Source organism: Chiloscyllium punctatum, chromosome 31, assembly GCF_047496795.1.
Source record: "Chiloscyllium punctatum isolate Juve2018m chromosome 31, sChiPun1.3, whole genome shotgun sequence".
Taxonomy (NCBI): domain Eukaryota; kingdom Metazoa; phylum Chordata; class Chondrichthyes; order Orectolobiformes; family Hemiscylliidae; genus Chiloscyllium; species Chiloscyllium punctatum.
Genome location: NC_092769.1, coordinates 9,448,834 through 9,459,866, shown reverse-complemented (window position 1 = coordinate 9,459,866; position 11,033 = coordinate 9,448,834). Strand labels below are relative to the sequence as shown.

Sequence of the window (11,033 nt, the reverse complement as noted above, 5' to 3'; positions counted from 1 at the left end):
AAGGAAAAATTCTCCGGGTAAACAAAAGAAGGAAAAGGCAATGAAAATGGAGGCTGGGTCCCATACAACATACCTCCAGAAAGTCCTTTGGGGAGGATGTTGTGGAATTGGCAAAATAATACTTGTACAAGGGAAAAAGATGATTAAATATTGTTGCTTCGTATGGACTAATGAATCCATTCTTCGTCCCGCCTCTTCTGGCCAAAATGCAGGTCGGACGAAGACTGCGTTTGTAAATATCTGAATTTATTTGTCAATGAGTGAGAGAGAGAGAATGAAAGGAGCTATACAGCGGGTAGAAAGTTTAACCTTTTGTGATTTGGTTTGAATGCACATTTGTTTGTTGGTGATTGAATGTTTGCGTTTTATTCCCTGGAGTTTGAGATCCGGGACTGTTTTGAATCTGATTTTTATTATGGAAACTTAACATGATTTCTTTTAATGTTAAGGATTCTATAGAGGTTATAAAAAAAGAATGATAACTCCTGTTCTTCTTACAGGTCATGACTGCCTTACTATCAGTTTCTAACTAATCTCTTTTATCTTTACATAAAAGCGACTTATGGAGGACAGTTGAAGTTTCAGTTCAACGTTAGATTGTAGTAAAAACAAAATTCTATGGTTAATATCTGTGACCTTGGATTTTGCCATTGTTCATGCATTAGAAATTTTTTATAACTTAAATAGACAAATTCTTTTAAGGCGGCTCTAATTATTTCACGACCTATAGTATTGTAATTGAGCAATGATGGTCAGGACTACTTAAAAAAAAATAATTTTGGATTTAAATTAAGAGACTAAAACTGGGTGATTACAGTGGATTTCAAAATTGAGAACTGTATGCATTTTACATTTTAAATATTAAATACTGAATAAATGAAAGTAAATATATAAATATATTTACAAGTTTGGAACAGGCTTTAAAGTTAGTCAAGCATGAATTGATGAATTGGTGTTTGAAGTTATGGGGAGCTAGAAATATTGCAATATTTCTTTAAAACATAAAAAGGGGAAGAATGTAATGACTTATCCCCTTCAGGAGGTACCAATAGGGGACAAAGAGATTGGGTTTGTAAGTGCCCCCCTCAGCAGTGGGGAGGTCAGAACATTTAAAAAAAGAAATGAAGTTCCTGGTTGAGGATCCGGTGGGGCTGACTGAAAAAATTGATCAATTTTTGGGGGCCAGTCTGTATACCTGGGCTGAGTTAATGTCTATTTTGAATATACTATTTACTGGGGAAGATAGGGGAATTATACCGGGAGCAGCCATTAAAATATGGGACAGGGAACATCCGATTGGAGATGGGGATGCTGGACAGGGAGAGGTGAAGTTTCCCCTCAGAGACCCCCAGTGGGAAAATCAAAATCCGGAGCATAGAGAAGAAGTGAGGGAATTGAATGACCTGATTCTAAAAGGAATAAGAGAGGCAGTTCCGAAGTCACAGAATTTGACTAAAGCCTTTGAAGGTAGACAGGAGAAAGGTGAGACTCCCTCAGCTTTCTTGCAAAGATTAAGAGACTCAATGTGGAAATATTCTGGAATGAACCCTGAGGACCCAGTGGCACAGGGTTTTTTAAAGTACATTTTGTGACAAAGGCATGGCCAGACATACAGAGAAAGATACAGAAGATAGAAGGGTGGATTGAAAAGCCATTAGATGAATTGTTAAGAGAAGCACAGAAAGTGTTTGTAAAGAGAGAGAATGAGAGATAAAAACAGAAGGTGAAAATGATGGTAGCTGCGGTTGATGAGGTAGTTAAGAAAAGAATGGAACCAATATTGAGCAACCGGAGCGGCGGGCGGCAGCATGTCGGACAGAGAGGACAAGAGGGAGCGTTTGACAGAGGGTTCGAGTGACAGGGGCAGAGCTGGAGGTCTCCACAGTCAGGACGCTATTATTGCGGAAAGATAGGGCACTTTAAGCGGGAATGTCCGGCTCTGAAAAGGGAAGAGAGGGAAATTCCGCTTATGAATTTTCATGAAGAATAGGGGTGTCAGGGGTTCTTGCCCACGGGGGCCCACCAGGCACCCTTGATAAACCTGAAGGTCGGACCCTGTGGGGAAGAGGTAGTCTTCCTAGTAGATACGGGGGCAGCACGGTCATCGCTGAATTTTAAACAAAAGAAAGTAGAAATGTCGACACGGTCAATTACTGTTTCGGGGGTAAAAGGGGAGGCTTTACTGTTCTAGTATTTGATGATATTCTATGATGATAGAAGGTCCTAAGGATAGGGTCACAGAGGAACTGTTGTATATCCCTGATATAGGAAGTAACTTACCGGGGAGAGATTTAATTATCCTCTTAGGACTGGAGATTGGAATTCAGGAAAAAGAATTAGTTGCACAAAGGCAATGTTGACAGAGGATGTGGAGAGAGAGAGATAGAGCCTATTGTATGGGCCAGGGAAGGGAACTGTGGAATACTACAGATCCCTCCCCTTGAAGTAAAGTTTAAAAAAAGGAAAAGGGGACGTTGTCTGTGAGCGACAATATCCCATTTCCATAGAAGGTACACGAGGACTGCAGCCAGTAATTGAAGGACTGATTAGAGATGGACTGTTGGAGCCATGTATGTCCCCTTATAATACTCCAATACTACCAGTGCGGAAATCCGATGGAACTTATCGATTGGTGCAGGATTTGAGAACATTAAATCGAATACTACAGATCAGGCACCCAGTGGTGCCAAACCCCTATATCTTATTAAGTAAGGTCCCTCATGACCACAAATGGTTTAGTGTGATAAATTGAAAGGATGCCTTTTGGGCTTGTCCCTTGGCAGACGAAAGGAGGAATTTGTTTGCCTTTGAGTGGCAAGACCCTAAGACAGGACGAAAACAGCAATACCGGTGTACTGTGCTTCCCCATGGGGTTTATGGAATCCCCGAATTTATTTGAACAGATGTTAGAACAAATATTGGAGAAATTTAGCAGCCCCAAGGGGACTACCCTGTTGCAGTACGTAGACGACCTCTTAGTAACAGGAAAGAGAAGAGAAAGAGTAGTAGAAGCCACTAACAAATTATTGAATTTCCTGGGTCAGCAGGGACTGCGAGTATCTAAAAACAAACTACAATATGTGGAGCAAGAAGTGAAATACTTGGGACATTTAGTTAGTGAGGGAAAGCGAAAGATAAGCCCGGATAGAGGGAATAGTGGGAATAGTGGGAATGCTGCTGCCCAGCACTGAACGGGAGTTTCGCAAATCTTTGGGTCAAACGGGTTATTGCAGATTGTGGATAGATTCCTATGCACAGAAGACTAAGAAATTATATCTCAAACTATTAGATGTGGAATCAAAATGTCTAAGTTGGGATGATGAGGAAAAAGAACTAGTTGAGAAACTCAAAAGAGATCTGATCCATGCCCCCGTGTCAGCCTTACCTTCTGTAGATAAACCTTTCCACCTCTTGGCTGCCGAGGATAAGGGAGCGGCTTTGGGAGTATTAACCCAGAGGTGGGGGAAGGAATTAGTACATGAAGAATTGATTAAACGGGTCTTAGAATCCCTCTTACTCCCCCGAGAAATAGCAGTAGTGCATATAAATGGTCATCAGAAAGGAAATGAATCAGACGTTAGGGGAAATACATTAGCCGATGAAGTGGCTAGGGAAGCCGCCCTGAACCCACAATAAGTGGTGATTCATTCCCTATAACCTACTGTCCCAGGTCCTCGGGAAGCCTCTTTTATTTTCTGAAAGCGAAGAAAATGAATTGAGAGATTTCGGGGCTGTAAAAAACAGCAGACGGGCATTGGAGGTTACCTGATGGAAGGGAAATGTTAAACAAAATGATGATGCGAGAGATTATGGCTGTCCTACACCAAGGCAGCCATTGGGGAGTACAAGCAATGTGTGATTTACTTCTTAGGGAATATGGATGTGAAGGGATATATACAATTGCTAAACAAATATGTGAGGGATGTCTCATATTCAAAAACGTAAATAAGAAAGTCTTGAGAAAACAGACCCTGGGAGGAAGAGACCCAGGATTGCGACATTTCCAGAGTGTACAAGTAGATTATACTGAACTCCCCAGGGTAGGCAGACTAAACTATATGTTGGTCATAGTAGATCATCTATCTGGTTGGGTTGAGGCATACCCCCTAGCTACCGCCACGGCGAGTGGAGTGTCTAAAACAATATTGGAGCACATAATTCCCCGATATGGGCTCGTGAACCATATTTATTCCGATCAAGGAACTCACTTTTCCTCTAAAGTGTTACAGGGGGTAACGAAAGGGTTGGGAATTTCCTGGGAGTTCCATACTCCATGGCACCCGCCATCATCGGGAAGGTTTGAGAGAATGAACCAAACACTCAAATGACAGCTCTCTAAATTGATAATAGAAACCAGACTCCCTTGGACCAAATGTTTACCTGTAGCTCTCTTGCGAGTACGAACAACCCCAAGGAAAGATTTGGGACTATCCCCCTATGAAATCTTATTTGGATTACCTTACTTGGGAACGAATGGAGAATTGCCAATTCCCGAAACTAAATATTTGTTTTTGAAGAAGTACATACTGGGCTTGTCATCCTCTCTGTCTTTCCTCAGGAAACAGGGTGTATTGGCACAGACTCCACCCCTTTAATTCATCGTTCATTCCATCCGACCGGGCGATTGGATCTTAGTAAAATCATGGACAGAGACTAAATTGCAGCCGGACTGGGAAGGGCCGTACCAGGCTCTTTTGACTATCGAAACGGCAATAAGGACGGCGGAGAAAGGCTGGACTCATTACACGCTGATCATTGGGCCAGTGGACCCTTCCGTGGAAGAAGAAGTCTGTTCAGCCGAATCAATGCAAGATCCGCTGAAACTCAAACTAAAGAGACTTTGAGTAACAAATTATACAGTGGCGACGCGAGCACGGGATTATTTCTGTAAGATTGTTTATTAAGTCTTTTTGTGCTTCAGCATGATGTATATAATACTGGGAATGCTTAGAGTTATGATGCTAGCCCTCTTAGTATTGGGATTTCATCAAATATCATTTTCATATGTATTATTAACGGTTCCTGAATCCGGTAATCACAAGTAATAGACGCTGATGTATGCAGCTTAATAAATTGTGGGAATGTAGATAATCAGAGACAGTACTGCAGCTATGAGATACGTTTTAATTCCTATGGGGATGGCCTTGGGGATGGTACTTCGTATAATGGTCTCGTCACAGTACACCGGACCCCCTTCCAACCAGCTCGCGATTGTCCCGATAAAAAGTGTAACCCAATATACCCAACAATAAGGAAAACCACATGGCATGAAATAATCCTGGGGGGGGGGGGATCTATGAGATACAATGAAATGAAATATTTGGGATAGAAATGAAAGCAAATGGGAAGGATTTCTTGGGCTATTGTTTTCGAATTAGCATAGGACGGGGAAAACGGGTAGAACTACTGGGTAATAAGATACAATCTTTCACCCCTCCCACTGATCCGAAACTAGTAAAATTTATAGAGGTAAAGGACTTGAAACAGACCATTTAAATAGCAACTGGGTACGAGGATGCAAATGCCTGGGTTGAATGGGTAAAGTATACTGTAAAAAGTCTGAACAAAAGCAATTGCTTTCCATGTGTCTCCGGTCGGCCAGTGGCCCAGGTGGTTCCCTTTCCGCTCAGGTGGAAGCGAGACAGGAAGGGCATGAAATGTATGATAGCCCTGTATCAGGATGAGACTGCATGGAATGATAGGAATTGTACATCCCTATCTCTGATGTTCCCTCCCTTGGAGAAGAACGATGCAAAAGCTCCACCCCCTGTTTTCCGCTGCAGTTGGAAATCACACATCGTGTGTGCGTAGACGAGGTACAAGTCGGTCGAAAGATTTGGGGGAGCTGAAACGATGTACAGAGATTAAGCATGTTACCGAAACGGAGAAGGGAGGGAACTACTCAGCACTGAAGGTTCGCCGAGCAGATCTGTGGTGGTACTGTGGAGGCAAAATATTGAGACACAGGCTACCTCCAAATTGGAGAGGGATATGTGCAAATGTACAATTGGCAATTCCATTTACCCTGGCATTTGAGAAGGAAAAGATAGTAGTGAAAAAGGAAGGGGTAAGAGATTACTGTTAGACCCTTCTTTCGATGATAGGATTTATCTCGATTCTGTAGGAGTCCCTAGGGGAGTACCGGATGAATTCAAGGCTCGTAACCAGATTGCAGTAGGCTTTGAGTCAGCTCTCGTTTGGTGGGTAACAATTAATAAAAATGTAGATTGGATAAATTACATTTTCTATAATCAACAGCGATTTATAAATTATACAAGAGATGCGGTTAAAGGAATATCAGACCAGCTTGATGCGACAAGTAGGATGGCATGGGAAAACAGAATAGCCCTTGATATGATTTTGGCAGAAAAAGGGTGTGTGTGTGTGATGTTAGGAGGAAGTTGTTGTACCTTTATTCCTAATAACACTGCACCTGATGGTTCAATTACTCGGGCCTTAAGGGGATTGACTACCTTAGCAGAGGAACTGGCTGAGAATTCAGGACTGGACACATCTCTCACAGGATGGCTTGAATCGTGGTTTGGAAAATGAAAGGGGTTGGTGGTTTCTATCCTTACTTCCCTGATAATAGTAGTTGGGGTATTAGTGTCTATTGCCTGTTGTATCATACCCTGTATACGAGGGCTCACCCAAGACTGATTGAAACAGCCTTGATGAAACAGGTGCCCCTAAAAGAAAAATGCAGAAGATAACAAATGGTAATTAAAGAAAAGGGGGAAATTGTGAGATATAGGTAAATTAATGTTACTTCTGCAATTCTGCAATTCCATTTCACAAAGTAAAATAAACTCACACCAGTGTGGAATTGTTTTAGCCACGAGCTGAGTCAACAAGAATGGAAACGATGTGGAGGAAATATATAATTGTTTTTGTATTAGCTAAAATTGTATGTCAGAATGAAATGTGACTGCAAAACAATGGTAGACATTACAGGCAAGTAGATAAGATGTTGTGAGGGGATGAATTTAAGCTAGATACACCTGTACAAACAGTAGGTATAAACATCTGTTTCCCACTTTTACAGAGACAGAGGAACAAACCCCAATTAAAAGGGTCATAGGGATCAGAACGGCCTTGGGAAAGGCACAGATGAAGGGGGTAGATAATGATGAAGAAAGAATATGCCGAACAATGACCTACAGCAGGATGAGGTCAAACAGCCTTGTGAGGCCAGGAATAAGCATTTTGTCACAGACAAGGTCAGATAAGGCAAGAGATAAACAGGGGTAAACGGGGCCGGTCTTCGGGAAGTGGATGATGTAAGCAGGGGAGGAGCAATGTAAAACAAAAGACATCAAAACTAAAAAATATTATGTATGAATTGAATTTGGTGTGTGTATGTCCGCTGCCTTATAGACACTGGACATCACACCCACTTGCATGTGTAACATAAATGACACTAATGATTCAGATCTTGTCTCGGACTGAAGTTATTGAAGTGAGTGGGCTTTGTTTCTCACAGTTCCAACTCCAAATCATCTGTATCAATTGTAAATAATTGCAGTCCCAACACTGATCCCTGAGGCACACTACTTGTCAATGATTGCCAGCCAGAACAATACTTATTTATCCCCACACTTTGCTTCCTATTCGTCAACCAATCTTCTACCCCTTACGCCATGCACCCTTATATTATGCAATAGCCTCTTGTACAGCACCTTGTTGATGGTCATTTGGAAATCCAGCTACACCACATCCACTGTTTCCCCGTTGTCCACCTTGCTTGAAATGTCTTCATAGAATTCTACAAGTTTGGTCAAGCATGACCTGCCCTTCATGAACCCATGCTGTGTCTGTACAATGGGACAATTTCCATCGAGATTCCCTGTTATTTCTTCCTTGATAATAGACCCAAACATCTTTCCCACTACAGAGAATAAACTAACTGGTCTATAATTCCCCACGTTTTGTCCACCTCCTTTTAAAAACAGTGGCATCACTTTTGCTGTTTTCCAATCTGCTGGGACTGCCACAGAGTCCAATGAATTTTGGAAATTTACTGCCAGTGCATTTGCTATTTTTCCTGGCATCGTTTTTAGTACCCTGGGATGCATTCCATCAAGGTCAGGAGCATTTTCTATTATTAGCTCAATTACCTCCAAACAGTCTAAAACTAGCTGTTGCCTCTTCCGGGGTTACGTTAGAGCCCGGGTGTCCTTGGAGAAGGAGCACGCGGTGTCCAGCAACACCCTGGGGTTGTTCAGGGAGAGGTGGGCGCCGCAGGGAGTGAAGTGTATCATTTCCCTGTCCAACTCTATTTTGATTTAGTCCATACCTTCCCCTTCACTGTTTTGATCACACAGCATTGCCCTTTGATGTGAAGGGCAGTGCTTGTCACTGGCCACTCGGGTGTTTTCCTATTTTCCTTTTGGTGGAAATTGAATAAAGATTCGTGCACTTTGTGTCTTTCACTGTGTCTCACACCTGCACACACACGCCATGGGTGCTGGGGAAAAAATAAGCACTACCGCAGTTAGGCGGTAGTGCGGGGGTATAAAAAAGCAGGAATTACTCTCCCCTTCACTGTTTTAATAAAAACAAAGAAAAACAAATAAATAAAACTAGCTGTTCTGTAATAATGATAGTTTCCAAATCCTCACCTACCTTTGTCTCTTTGCTAGTTACTGGAAAGATATCAGTATCCTCCATTATGATGTCACATATCTAAATGCTTCTTCTCATTTTCTCTGTCTTTATAGTCTGTGCTAGTTTACTTTTCTCATGTTCTATATTATTTTTCATTATAGCTCTTTTACGGCTTTCGGTTGACCTTTAATGTTTTCCCAGTTCTCGTTTTATGCTGTTTTTGGCCACATTGTACGCTTTCTCTTTCAATTTGATTTTCCCGAACAGCAACCCAATTCTCCAACCATTTCACACACTCTTTCTTCTTGCGACGGCCCTCTCGAGCTGCTGCCCTGTTTTTCATGAGGCGGATTTCACATTTATGAGTGGTTTCTTCAGCATTCTGGGGCTGGCTTTGCAGGACTGGTGAAGATGCCAAAACATTCCCTGACCAGCAGTGGAATTAGGAGTTGTACGGATCTGATAGGTTTGGACATCTCCAGCAGCACCTTGTACAAGCACTTGGCTGCCCGGCACAAAGATTTGCTGTCCATCAGGGCTCTGTGCATACTGTATAATGGCTGCTCCAACCTTGGCTGTAGCTGCATTGGTCATTGTTCGTGTCTGGAGTCCTTACACTCCATCTGTACCATTGTTGGCCAGCTGAATTGCTCCCCCCTGTATAATAGCAATGTATTGTCCGCTGCGAGTCTGATAGATGGGTGCCTGCATCGTCATTGTAGTTATGGTTGAGACAGACTCTTCTTCTGATTTCTCCTCATCGATTTCTTGGCACACCAGGGGATCAGAAGAAAGTTCATTCAGGATTTTCCTGTCAAAGGCTGTCTCGATAGAATTTCTCTATGTTTCTGAAAGTCAGTCATGCTAAGCAGATTCCTGGGAGTGCTCATTTTCAAGTATAATAGAAATCTGAACAGTCTGAACTTGAGGGGACTCTATGACTGAGGACTGAGGTGCTTGGATTACTCCTTGGAATTGAACAGTCTGCCCATTCGGCAATTGCACTGACGTTACTGCTTGACTTGTTGTTGATTAGATCTCAGGCATGGTTACCTGCATGGTCACATTATATATTAATGATGTTGGTGAAGGGACTGGGGGCATTCTAGCGAAGTTTGCTGATGATACGATGTTAGGTGGACAGGCAGGTAGAACTGAGGAAGTTGGGAGGCTGCAGAAGGATCTAGACAGTATGGGAGAGTGGTCCAGGAAATGGCTGATGGAATTCAATGTGAGCAAACTCGAGGTCTTGCACTTTGGATAAAAGAATACAAACACAGACTACTTTCTAAACGGTGAGAAAATTCATAAAGCCAAAGTACAAAGGGATCTGGGAGTGCAAGTCGAGGATTCTCTAAAGGTCAACATGCAGGTTGAGTCCGTGATTAAGAAAGTGAATGCGATGTTGTCACTTATCTCAAGAGGTTTGGAATATAAAAGCAGCGATGTGCTACTGAGACTTTAAAAAGCCCCATTTGGATTACTGTGTCCAGTTTTGGTCCCTACACCTCAGGAAGGACATATTGGCACTGGAGCGTGTCCAGCAGAGATTCACACGGATGATCCCTGGAATGGTAGGTCTCACATATGAGGAATGGCTGAGGATCCTGGGATTGTATTCATTGGAGTTTAGAAGATTAAGGGGAGATCTAATAGAAACTTACAAGATAATACATGGCTTGGAAAGGATGGACGCTAGGAAATTGTTTCTGTTAGGCGAGGAGACTAGGACCAGTAGGCACAGCCTTGCAATTAGAGGGGATCAATTCAGAACAGAAATGTCGAAACATTTCTTCAGCCAGAGAGTGGTGGGCCTGTGGAATTCATTGCCACGGAGTGCAGTGGAGGCTGGGATGCTGAATGTATTCAAGGTAGAGCTTGATAAATGTTTGATGTCACAAGGTATTAAGGGCTATGGGGAGAATGCGGGTAAGTGAAGTTGAAATGTCCATCAGCCATGATTAAATGGTGGAGTGGACGCGATTGGACGAATGGCCTTACTTCCACTCCTATGTCTTATGGACTTATGGTCTAATTTGATCACTTTCCTCAGATACCCATTGCCGAGTATGCCTTTTCATATAGTCCTTCCTTTTCATCGATTCGTCAAATCTGCTCATCAACTTCCCACCATAAAATTTTTGTTTGCAGTCGACTTTATCCAGATTCTCTCTCATTCTATTGTCGTTCCCAGTGTTCAAGCACAGGACCCAGTTATTAGATTTTATCTTCACACTCTCCATATGTATTCTAATTCAAACATACGGTGATCACTTCTTCCCAGGGGATCCCTATCTCTGAAGTCATTAATTATTCCTGCCTCATTGCACAGGGCTAGATCTTGGATAGCTTGCTCCCTTGTCATTTCCATTCCATACTGTTCAAGAAAACTATATGGATACACTTAATGAACTCCTCAAGGCTAC

At 42.4% G+C, this 11,033-nt stretch overlaps 1 pseudogene; it reads right to left on the bottom strand.

The window, feature by feature from the left end:
• Nucleotides 1–8,773: 8,773 nt before the first annotated feature.
• LOC140456858 (cyclic AMP-responsive element-binding protein 1 pseudogene) overlaps nucleotides 8,774–11,033 on the bottom strand; it is a 91,558-nt pseudogene continuing 89,298 nt past the window's right edge.